The sequence below is a fragment of the Schistocerca serialis genome, chromosome 2 (assembly GCF_023864345.2).
Source record: "Schistocerca serialis cubense isolate TAMUIC-IGC-003099 chromosome 2, iqSchSeri2.2, whole genome shotgun sequence".
In the NCBI taxonomy this organism is placed as follows: domain Eukaryota; kingdom Metazoa; phylum Arthropoda; class Insecta; order Orthoptera; family Acrididae; genus Schistocerca; species Schistocerca serialis.
The window spans coordinates 866,820,862-866,831,489 of NC_064639.1; the positions used below are offsets into that span (position 1 = coordinate 866,820,862).

Genomic DNA, 10,628 nt, shown 5'->3' on the forward strand with positions numbered 1-10,628 from the left:
TGCGAAATTTCTCTCTGTCTTCCCCTCCGCCGCATCCCCCTCAATAAAATGATCAAAGCTAAAATGTTCGTTATTACATTTTTACTGTTCATGCAGTAAAACTTCAGCATCAGACATGACGTATTTAATTACTCCTTTACAACTAACTCTAATTGCAACTCGTTTTGCAGACAGTATTCACATATACCACTCAATGTATCTGCAAAAGTATATCATTCTATGACACATAGTGAAGGGTGGGGCCCACGAGAAATAAAGGCCACACAACAAATTCATGATTGTCTGCCACACTACGCGAACCGTCGGCTCTCTGTGGAGACCATGGCAATCACTGAAAAGGTACCTACTTAAGGTATTAACTTTCTCGCGTGCTATAGAGAGGTTGCATGCATTTAAATGCGCAGTCAAGAATTATGAAACTCTGAAATAGTTACTTGCTGGAGACGCTGCTGGCATGCGGATGATCTGTCTTTCTCGTGGATTTTGGTTACGGATATATGATGTCACAGACATTTAGATGCATGATAATTAGCTTCTGTTTGAAATGGCGCGCAGTAAATCTTCAAAATTAGGAATGACATTTTATTACTTGTTTATTACTAACTCCTTCCGCAACACACTTTGATGACAGTATCTACATACTGATCACTGGATGTACCTGCAAAATTATATCATTGTGCGACGAATAGTTCCAGTGCCAATTCTACCATAAGGCAAGACTAGGCATCCGCCTAGGATGGCCAGATTATAGTGGCAGCAAAGGGGGGAACAAATTATGTTCAAATCAGACACCAAAAAAATTAACTGGAAAAAAATTAAAACACTGAAATGTTTTCAAAAGCACATGGAAATAAGCTATGAGTCTTTACTTACTATGGCGAAAGTAGATGCCGAAAAAGATTAGATATACTCCTAATTCTAAAAATATTTCAATTACAACAGAAATGAAATGACACCACGATTATCCAGATGACCTAGTCTGATGATTCGGCATGTCTACCTTCAGTACAGCACAATGTCTAAATTCAAGGAAAACTTCATTTACACTGGAAAATAGTTCCACACCTTCATTAGCACACTCTCTTGCAATTAAGTAAGTAACTGATGCAAAATTTATGCCCTGATTTATTAAGTCGAGGTCTAGTTTAAAATGTTCATGACATTCCTCCTATTTCAGTTGTTTTGAGAAATTTGAAAAAGTAAGGGCAAATAAATGTTGTTGTACTCAATCAGTTTTTACAGGAATTGAGGGCAAATCACGAAAATTGAGGACTATCCCCAGAAAATGGGGACATCTGGTCTCCTAACTGTAATGATTTAAACAGTGAGGGCTGCTATATAAGAGCACAAGATCGCATGAACACACCAACTTTTGACAGCTTGCGGATTTATTAGCTATATTTTATTCTTTGAATGCTGTTAAACGTAATGTAGATGCGGCAGTCTGAAATACACAGCACTAACTGTGCTAAATATTGCTCCACTAGGCTCGGTGAAACTTGGTTTCAGGGTCTTGAGCAGTCCTTCACTTGTGCACTTGTTAAGGAGCTTCTGCGCACTAGCAACTGACGTGACGTTTTACGGCCTAAATACAAACGGATTTGATACTGTGTATATGTAATACTGAGAGAAACGCCTATTTTATGGGATTCTGAATGAGATGTGCTACGAAATGTTTTGGATTTTATCAGAGAGTAACCCATTTAAGATGCTGAGAACCATAAAGCACATCATCGTCGATTGTGAGACTGTAGCATTTATTCCTGCCTCTTACATCTGTTGATTTTATGTGGGCCCACATCTATTTGAACATTCAAGAAAAGCGCCTCACTTGTTTGTTTGGAGTTGGTTGTCTAATGTGCAGGAAACGGCTTTTCTGTTGAACCTGTATTAAGTGCTAACAGAAAAGGAAATTACCAGGAAAAGTTAACCGCAAAGAAACTAAGGCATTGTCCACTTACACAAAAATGTGAAATGGAGAGCAGCAAAAGCTTAAGCATTATTTCGTTCAGTCGTAAATTATACTTAATTATGCACAAAACTACAAAATGCCACAAAAGCAAGTCTTCCTTTTTCAGACAAGTTATACATTATTGTCATCATTATTATTATTATTATTATTATTATTATTATTATTATTATTGACAGTGGCTGAAGTTGTTACACCGCCGGCCGGTGTGGCCGTGCGGTTAAAGGCGCTTCAGTCTGGAACCGCGTGACCGCTACGGTCGCAGGTTCGAATCCTGCCTCGGGCATGGATGTGTGTGATGTCCTTAGGTTAGTTAGGTTTAATTAGTTCTAAGTTCTAGGCGACTGATGACCTCAGAAGTTAAGTCGCATAGTGCTCAGAGCCATTTTTGAAGTTGTTACAGCTATTAATTTCGCACTCTCATATTTTTCTGAATTTAAAAATCTGTGAGCACCCAGAAAGTATATCTATGAGCCTCCACTGGATTGAAAATACTGAATAATAAGAGATTTGCACTGCTGTGCTATTGGTGACGGTAGAGGGGTGACTCGAAGGTAGTAAAAAAGAGGGCCATTATTTTTCAGTTCTCGCCAGGGGCATAGCAACGGCCCTGCACTGTTCGAGGAATACATCGTAAACATTGAGATGCATGAAGAGCTTGCTTTTGCTTACGATGGAGTGCAAATGTGATTCATAATGAGAGCACGTTGTTGTTGTTGTTGTGGTCTTTAGTCCTGAGACTGGTTTGATGCAGCTCTCCATGCTACTCTATCCTGTGCAAGCTTCTTCATCTCCCAGTACCTACTGCAACCTACATCCTTCTGAATCTGCTTAGTGTATTCATCTCTTGGTCTCCCTCTACGATTTTTACCCTCTACGCTGCCCTCCAATGCTAAATTTGTGATCCCTTGATGCCTCAAAACATGTCCTACCAACCGATCCCTTCTTCTAGTCAAGTTGTGCCACAAACTTCTCTTCTCCCCAATCCTATTCAATACCTCCTCATTAGTTACGTGATCTACCCACCTTATCTTCAGCATTCTTCTGTAGCACCACATTTCGAAAGCTTCTATTCTCTTCTTGTCCAAACTGGTTATCGTCCATGTTTCACTTCCATACATGGCTACACTCCATACAAATACTTTCAGAAACGACTTCCTGACACTTAAATCTACACTCGATGTTAACAAATTCTTTAACGATTCGGGAGTTTACTGGTATTTCACCAAGCAGAGGAACGTGGTACGTAGAAAGGCCTGGAGACGTATTGCAGCAGCTGTTCATATCGCCGAGAGGCGAGGACAGCGGTGGCTGGCTCACTTCGTAACAGTTCCTCTTGAAATCATCGAAGAACGTGCTCATGTCGTGCCAAGATTCCCAGTTTTCAATTCCCACCAATGAGAGGGCCAGTGAGGTAAAAAGTACAAAATAAACTACTTGCCCGCTTTTCAATAAAGTGCGTACCACTCTTCATTTGGGCAACCTGCCCTCTATCAGAGAAAAAACAAAGTGAATCACACATTAAAATATAAAATAAATATGGTCATCGCACAGTCAGATAACCCTTAAAAGTTATGCTCCGCTCCCAAAACAGGTGGGTTGAAAATCACTTTGGTCAGAGTAATCCTATAAATGTAAGATCAATACTGTAGAGACCAATAAAAGGAAACGGACATTTCATTAAAATATTAGTGAATGCTTGACTTTCCGTAGACCTATATATAATTGAACATAAGTCACGGGTTGTTGTCATGAGCAAATCTTTCTACACACATCAAAAAAAGTTTGGCATCACCCCAGTTCCCAGAACTCCTGAATATAGACGTTGACTGTGGATATTGTATCAGAGACACAGTCCCTTTGACTGTTCAGAGATGTCACTAACCCCGCCCAAAGATGTAAACAACCAACACCTACACTCCTGGAAATGGAAAAAAGAACACATTGACACCGGTGTGTCAGACCCACCATACTTGCTCCGGACACTGCGAGAGGGCTGTACAAGCAATGATCACACGCACGGCACAGCGGACACACCAGGAACCGCGGTGTTGGCCGTCGAATGGCGCTAGCTGCGCAGCATTTGTGCACCGCCGCCGTCAGTGTCAGCCAGTTTGCCGTGGCATACGGAGCTCCATCGCAGTCTTTAACACTGGTAGCATGCCGCGACAGCGTGGACGTGAACCGTATGTGCAGTTGACGGACTTTGAGCGAGGGCGTATAGTGGGCATGCGGGAGGCCGGGTGGACGTACCGCCGAATTGCTCAAAACGTGGGGCGTGAGGTCTCCACAGTACATCGATGTTGTCACCAGTGGTCGGCGGAAGGTGCAGGTGCCCGTCGACCTGGGACCGGACCGCAGCGACGCACGGATGCACGCCAAGACCGTAGGATCCTACGCAGTGCCGTAGGGGACCGCACCGCCACTTCCCAGCAAATTAGGGACACTGTTGCTCCTGGGGTATCGGCGAGGACCATTCGCAACCGTCTCCATGAAGCTGGGCTACGGTCCCGCACACCGTTAGGCCGTCTTCCGTTCACGCCCCAACATCGTGCAGCCCGCCTCCAGTGGTGTCGCGACAGGCGTGAATGGAGGGACGAATGGAGACGTGTCGTCTTCAGCGATGGGAGTCGCTTCTGCCTTGGTGCCAATGATGGTCGTATGTGTGTTTGGCGCCGTGCAGGTGAGCGCCACAATCAGGACTGCATACGACCGAGGCACACAGGGCCAACACCCGGCATCATGGTGTGGGGAGCGATCTCCTACACTGGCCGTACACCACTGGTGATCGTCGACGGGACACTGAATAGTGCACGGTACATCCAAACCATCATCGAACCCATCGTTCTACCATTCCTAGACCGGCAAGGGAACTTGCTGTTCCAACAGGACAATGCACGTCCGCATGCATCCCGTGCCACCCAACTTGCTCTAGAAGGTGTAAGTCAACTACCCTGGCCAGCAAGATCTCCGGATCTGTCCCCCATTGAGCATGTTTGGGACTGGATGAAGCGTCGTCTCACGCGGTCTGCACGTCCAGCACGAACGCTGGTCCAACTGAGGCGCCAGGTGGAAATGGCATGGCAAGCCGTTCCACAGGACTACATCCAGCATCTCTACAATCGTCTCCATGGGAGAATAGCAGCCTGCATTGCTGTGAAAGGTGGATATACACTGTACTAGTGCCGACATTGTGCATGCTCTGTTGCCTGTGTCTATGTGCCTGTGGTTCTGTCAGTGTGATCATGTGATGTATCTGACCCCAGGAATGTGTCAATAAAGTTTTCCCTTCCTGGGACAATGAATTCACGGTGTTCTTATTTCAATTTCCAGGAGTGTATTAGACAGAGGGGGTCTACAGCCGATCAGTTCCAGTCATTCCTCCAGGAAGGAGGAACACTGCTCGAGTTGTCTGTAGTTCAAACATGCATAGACGGTCAATACCGCGGTTCGACCGCATCCGCATTGTTACTTTGTGCCAGAAAGGGCTCTCAACAAAGGAAGTGTCCAGGTGTCTTGGAGTGAAACAAAGCGATGTTGTTCAGACATAGAGGAGATACGGAGAGAGACAGGAACTGTCGATGACATGCCCCGTTCAGGCCGTCGAAGGCTACTACTGCAGTGGATGACCGCTACCTACTGATTATGGCTCGGAAGAACCCTGACAGCAACGCCACCCTGTTGAGTAATGCTTTTCGTGCAGCCACAGAACGTCGTGTTACGACTCAAACTGTGCGCCATAGGCTGCATGACGCGCAACTTCACTCCCGACATCCATGGTGAGGTCCATCTCTGCAACCACGACGCCATACTGTGTGTTCCAGATGGGCCCTACAACATGCCGAATAGACTGCTCAGGATTGGCATCAAGTTCACTTTACCGATGAGTGCCGCATATGACTGCAATCAGACAATCGTCGGAGAAGTGTTTGGAGGCAACACAATCAGGCTGAACGCCTTAGACACACTGTCCAGCGAGTGCAGCAAGGTGGAGGTTCCCTTCTGCTTTGGGATGGCATTATGTGGGGCCGACATACGCCCCTGGTGGTCATGGAAGGCGCCATAACGGTTGTACGATATGTGAATGCCATCCTCCAACCAATAGTGCAACCATACCGGCAACATATTGGCGAGACATTCGTCTTCACGGACGACAATTCGCACCCCCAACGTGCACATCTTGTGAATGACTTCTTTCAAAATAATGACATCGCTCCACTACAGTAGCCAGCATGTTCTCCAGACATGAACCCTATCGAACATGCCTGGGATGGATTGAAAAAGGCTGTTTATGGACGACGTGATCCACCAACCACTACGAGGGATCTACTGCGAATCGCCGTTGAGGAGTGGGGCAATCTGGACCAACAATGCCTTTATGAACTTGTGGATCGTATCCCACGACGGATACTGTCATGCACCAATGCAAGAAGACGTGCTACTGGGTATCAGAGGTACCGGTGTGTGCTGCAGTCTGGACCACCACCTCTGAAGGTCTCACTGTGTGGTGGTACAATATGCAATGTGTGGTTTTCATGAGATATAAAAAGGGTGGAAATGGTGTTTATGTTGATCTCTATCCCATTTTATGTGCAGGTTCCGGAACTCTCGGAACCGAGGTCATGCAAAACTTTTCTTGATGTTTGTATTGTGCTGCTAGAGCTATTAGTTGATGTTCAAAACAGGGCTTAGACTGTAACCTGTGTATTGTGAGACAGAGAAGATCTCAACTGTGAATGCGACAAGAGGCCGCTACTAATTACATACATTTATTTATCTTGTGAATATTCCCCAAAGAACTGGAGTGTTCCACAAGATCTCTCCAAACTTTACTTGCTTTACTCGTCTATCCGAACGCAACTTACTCCACCCAGAAGATATCCGTAGGCTTCTGATTAACAAACGTTGCTATGCGATGACACGCGCCAACTCGACCAATATTTCATTGTTGAGAACGCTTTTCTTTAAGCGATTGTTATACAGTTCCTCCTGCACCTATAGACTGGCTCAATAGTTTTGCTGGTGATTTGTTAAAAGCTTTTGTCTTTCGTAACGCTCTCGAATGGTAATAAAAACAATAAAAGTAATGCATGAATTAGGGAAATTATATGTTCTTTTTCAAAATAAATTAGGGTCAAATTTAAATGTTGTGTGTCAAAACTGTTATTTTCGTCAACAATTTTACATTTATAAACATTTAAAGTAAGTTGCCAACCTTTGCACCATGTTGAAATCTTATCAAGACTTGACTGAGTACTTACGTAGCTTCTTTTAGACAGTACTTCATTACAGATAAATGCGTTATCTGCGAGAAGTCTGAGTTTACTACTAATGTTGCCCGCAAGATCATTAATATACAGCATGAACTGCAAGAGAACCAACAGCAACACGCTTCCCTGGGGCACACACGAAGTTACTACTACATCTGTGGATGACTGCGTCCTCCCTACCTAAAAATCCTAAATCCAGACAAAATTTCGCCTGATCGTACTTTGATAATATGCTTTGATGCGGTACTGAGTCAAGTGCTTTTTGGAAATCGAGAAATACTACATCTACTTGACTGCCTTCATCCAATACTTTCAGCATGTCATGCGAAAAAAGTGCGAGTTGGGATTCACATGCTCGATGTTTTCGAAGCCAGTGCTGGTTCGTATAGAGGAGCTCATTCTGTTCGAGATACCTCCTCATGTTTGAGCTCAAAATATGTTATAAAACTCTATAACAAATTTATGTCAGGGATATTGGGTAGTAGTTTTGTGGATCACTTCTGTTACCCTTCTTGTAGATAGCTGTAACCTGTACTTTCTTCTAACTACTGGGCACTGTTTATGTTCAAGAGATGTACAACAGACTACATTTGAAAGAGGGGCTAACTCCGCCGCAAATTCAGTATAAAATACGATAGGGATTCCTTTTGGCACTGAAGCTTTCTTCAAAGTTTACAGTTTTGCAGGAGGTATGCCACGCCGCTACCCTCTTCAGTGTTTGTGGAATTTGTATAAAATGCAGGTTTGACCATCAGCTGCTTTTGTTTGAAATCCAAATATCGATCGGTTTCAGTCATGGACCATCTTCACGGATAAGGGTTAAAATTGTTTAAGTGACAACATTACTTTTGTCATTACTTAAATAATTTGTAGAACATGTCATGGATATCGATATACAATGCAGGATGTTTAGAAGCAGACATACTAGTAACAAGTACCAAAGAGAAGATCTTATCTTGATGATACATGACTGAAACCGGTCGATATTTGGGTTTAAAATAAAAGCAACTGGTGGTCAATATGTATTTTGTACATTTCTTGACAGCTGTTGATAGTCACCTTCAAAAATATTTGTGGAAGGTGTTTTCTATATAAAACAATGGCAAATCTTCCAGAATCAAATAAATTTTCTGCTATTATCTTTGAGAAACATAAATGTTCCAAAACTAAATTAAAAGCAACCAAGAGTACATTTGAAACATCCTGGCAGATTAAAACTGTGTGCCCGACTGAGACTCGAACTCGGGACCTTAGCCTTTTGCGGGCAAGTGCTCTACCATCTGAGCTACCGAAGCACGACTCACGCCTGGTACTCACAGCTTTACTTCTGCCAGTATCTCGTCTCCTACCTTCCAAACTTTACAGAAGCTCTTCTGTGAACCTTGCAGAACTAGCACTCCTGAAAGAAAGGATAATCCAAATTATCCTCATTTAGGCTCAGGCATTTGTCTGTTGGGACTAATGCAGAAAATGATCTTTCTTATATTCAAGAAGTGAGAGATGCTTGCATAAATGAGAAAATGTGGCAAAATGTAAGGCTGATTAATTTTGCAACACCAACGATGCATTTAAACTTTCTACACATCTACAGTACTATCAGCTATCGCCAATCCCTATTTTAGTCAAGAGCAATTGTTACTCTTGTTTGAGCTCAGTTGGTCTTTTGGTAATCAGTTCAGTTCTTATTTGCAGTTGAATTTAATGTAAGTGCTATCGATTATTGTTTTTATGCTGTTATGATAGTTTCTAACTATAGATAATTTTGTAGCAAGAAAGAGGAGAAAAATCGATTTTGATTCATCCGCTAGCGTTATGGTAATTAAAAATGTGTACACACTGCTGCAATAGCATAATTACCTGTCTATAGAAGTTTAATACTAGCACTGGATTCATTGTTTGGAGGCTCGTAGAACTCTGAGGTTGTAATATTCCAGTATTTCACAAGGCAAAGGATTGGTAAATATCATTACAAATAACATTAAATTAAATTAAAATAAGATTAAAATAATATCAGTACATAAAAATACACTAGGATTCATCTGTGTAGCCCAAAAATCGCGTTTATCAACAAACATATCGCCCAAACGGCGATGGTTGCATTTCTTCAAAAAATTTGGTCAATATACTATCATTGGTAGCCCAAATGTCAAAATATCACCCAATCTGGACACCTGGGTGGTACTCAATTACGGAAACCAGGTCCGACACTGAACAGTGGGGAGGAATTTGTGAAGAGTAGAAGCGTACAGCATGACAGAACATTCTACAGTTCGTTAGTTTCTAAAAGATTTTTTCAATGGGATACTTGAATTAGTCCGAGCCTACTGTGCTCTGCATCTAACCCTCCCCCTTTCATGCAAAAGCTATTCGTGCTCTTGTAATGTTGTAATAACTGAAGTCAGTAATTCCGCCCACAACTATATCTTAAAATATGCATGCATTCATGCACCATCAAATGACTAAATATATACAGTTAATAGAAAAACAGGCACTGTCAGAGTTCAGTATTTTATTGTCATGTACTTTTGTATTTTTTTTAAGGCAAAGTACAACAACCAGTTTTTCCAAATAATCCACCGACTTGGGGTAGTTTTGTGTGTTGGCCAGCTGAGCTTACAATCTCTGGATTTGGGAAGTGAGGTGGTTTGAATCCATCTGCGAGTAACCTTGAAAATGGCCTCCTGTGGTTTCCCAATTTCAGTTTAGGCAAATGTCAGGCTTGGTCCCTTACAATAGGCCAAAGCCAATTCCTTCTGAACACCTTTCTTTCCTGAAAGATTACAATTCCCTTAAAGATGCAGTCCCTCTGCTTAACTGAAAAGAGCTGCATTGGAAGTGGACCGTGCACCTCTTTGGAGACTCCCAGCACTAAAAGCCTTATGATAAATAAATAATACCGGTAATCCAAATTATCCTCATTTAGGCTCATGCATTTGTCTGTTGGGACTAATGCAGAAAATGATCTTTCTTATAATCAAGAAGTGAGAGATGCTAGCGTAAATGAGAAAATATGGCAAAATGTAAGGCTGATTAATTCTGTCTTCTTTGCATTTTCACCATCAAAAATTGTTCCAACTTCTCTGTCGACCAGAGCTCTCTTTATCTCAAAAGCACTGTCGGTAATTATCACGATGTCCCAAAAAATTAGCACTCATCTGTTTCTGATTACTTCCTCAGCTCAAATCCAAACTGAAACAAGAAAAGTGGGGGGGGGGGGGGGGGGGGGGGGGGAGGGTGAAAGGAGAATGGAGCATGACTGATTCTTAGTCATTTGACAAAATACAGTACAACTAAGTAAGGAGATTATATGGCCACTTGGTGAAAACTCCGAGATCATTGTTGAATTGTTGAATAAAATGGTTTGTCGTTATTTATGGAAATTTTCAGAA

At 42.7% G+C, this 10,628-nt stretch overlaps 1 long non-coding RNA gene across 1 annotated transcript in view; it reads right to left on the bottom strand.

Annotated features, from left to right (window-relative positions):
* LOC126458180 (uncharacterized) overlaps positions 1-10,628 on the bottom strand; it is a 38,554-nt gene that overhangs the window by 25,605 nt on the left and 2,321 nt on the right. The window lies entirely within an intron of this gene.